Below are 2,133 nucleotides of genomic sequence, written 5' to 3' on the forward strand. Positions count from 1 at the left end.
ATATTTGCCCTCAGCCAGAGCAGAGCAGCCAGCTGCCAGGGCTGCAGCTGACAGACAGGCGGGCGGGCGGTGGGGGAGGGGAGGGAAACTCGAGGCCCTGGCCACTCACTGGAGGGGGCAGGGCAGAGGCAGGCTCCTAGGGGCCCCTCATGCAAACCCTTCTTTTCTGGGGGCCACATGGACGGGCCACCACCGGGGAAGCAGCACAGGCCCTGCCCCCACTGTTGGAACGGTGGCCACTGCATCAGGGTGGGCCCCTGACCACAACGCTTGACAATATCTGGAGACACTTTTGGTTGTTGAACTTGGGGGAGGGGATGCTACTGAGATCCAGTGGGTGGGGGCCCGGGGTGCTGCCGGCCGCCCCACAGCAAAGAATCACGGGGCCCAAAGAACGCAGCGGGCGCGGCTGAGGGCTGAGGCAGAACCTGGGTGCCCGCTCTGCCCTGAGCTGCCGGATGTGGCAGGAGGTCCAGGACCTCGCCAAGCCTGCTCCTCATTGCAAAGGATGACGAACCGGTGCAGGTACGGGGCCGGCCACCCGGGCTGGCACGCAGCAAGCACTCAGCCATCGTACCTGTGGTTACAGTCACAGGCAACACAGGAGTGATTAACAGCTTGGGCTGGACCGAGGGGCACGGGCTCAGAGCCCAGCCCTGGCCCCAACAGCTGTGGCCCAGGACCACGCTGCCCCTCCCTGGGCCTCCCTCCCTGCAGAGAAGCATCACACCTGCCTGACTTGGCTGCAGAGGAAACAGCTGAAAGGTGTTAGGCTGGGGCCCGGAGCAAAGCAAACGCCACTGCTGCTGCGGGCACCATCGCACCAACGTGGCCAAGTGGGGCTCAGGGGTTCTAGATAATCGTCTGCAACGCTTGTTGGGCGTCTGCCCCCAGGCACAGTGCCAGGCCCTTGAACCTGCAGCGTCCCCTCCCTGGAGGCTGAGGGCAGCCCATTGGGTGTTTAGGGAAACGGGTGCACCTGGACCTTAAGCCCCACGGTCACCCGCCGGTCAGCAAGAAGCCCAGGTTCTCACACGGCCCTAACTCCGAGGCCTCCCTCTGTCTTTACTTTATACTCGGTGTCGGTCCCTTTAATTCTGTCTGGAATCCCCGGATGAACACCACGGACGGCGCCTGGCTGCGTTTNCTCAGGTCTCCTTATGGGAAGGCGGGGGCTCTGCCTGGGCCCCTCCTGGCTTGTTAATCCCGGTGGGACGAGCACAAACCCACAGAGCGCCTGCCGCCTTCCGTCCCCTGCGGCCGGCCCTGCTCCACGTCTCAGCCCAGGGCGTGCGGCTGGCCTGCGGGTGTCTCCCCTGCAGCCAAAGGACAGAAACCCAGCGGCCGGGCCGGGGAGGGGCAGCCGAGGCTCACGATGAAGCGACACCCGGCGCTTTGGGCAAACACCCTTCCCTTCTGTCACGGCCACTTCAACCCCTCCTGCGTCCTCACCTGCTTATGAGAAGATCTAAAAACATGCAGGTACCAGGTTCTTAACAGATTTCCGTAAATGCCGGGCCAGGCTTCCTGAGCACTTCCGTGGGCGTCCCCTTCACCCCACGCCAACCCCACCAGCAGGCACACCCTCATCCCAGGTTAGAGACGAGGCCATCGAGGCTCAGGGCGGCGCGGCAGCGAGGCAGAGGAGCACGGCCCCACGCCTCCGACGGCAGGGCTGGGCCCTAACCGCACACCCGCCCCTCAGGCGCCTGGGCGCCCTGCCCCACGGCCTGAGGGGACCACCCCTCCTGGTCCACTCACAGCAGACACGGCCACCTGAAAACAGCTTCTACCAAAATGCCAGGGGTGGCTCTGGGCCCAGGACTCATTTCTGATCAGCCACCGCCCGCTGCCAGGGACAAAGCGCACCCCAGCCCTGCCCGCAGGCCACTCCCACGCAGGCTGCTCCGTGTCCTTGTCCCTAAGGGTCCCTGCACACATGTGAATGGCATGGGTCCGCCTGTCAGTTATTCTCTTTACAGGGTAATCAGTGTGTCCCACCACCTTCCCTTTCTATCGGAACAGGCTTAACAGGACACCACTGGTCGGGGCCCCGGGCTGACTCACTGCTTGGGTGAGCAACGCACAGTAAGACCGGGTGGTTTTCAAAGGCTCAGCGGCCATCTGAGCCCG

Source organism: Hipposideros armiger, unplaced genomic scaffold, assembly GCF_001890085.2.
Source record: "Hipposideros armiger isolate ML-2016 unplaced genomic scaffold, ASM189008v1 scaffold_241, whole genome shotgun sequence".
In the NCBI taxonomy this organism is placed as follows: domain Eukaryota; kingdom Metazoa; phylum Chordata; class Mammalia; order Chiroptera; family Hipposideridae; genus Hipposideros; species Hipposideros armiger.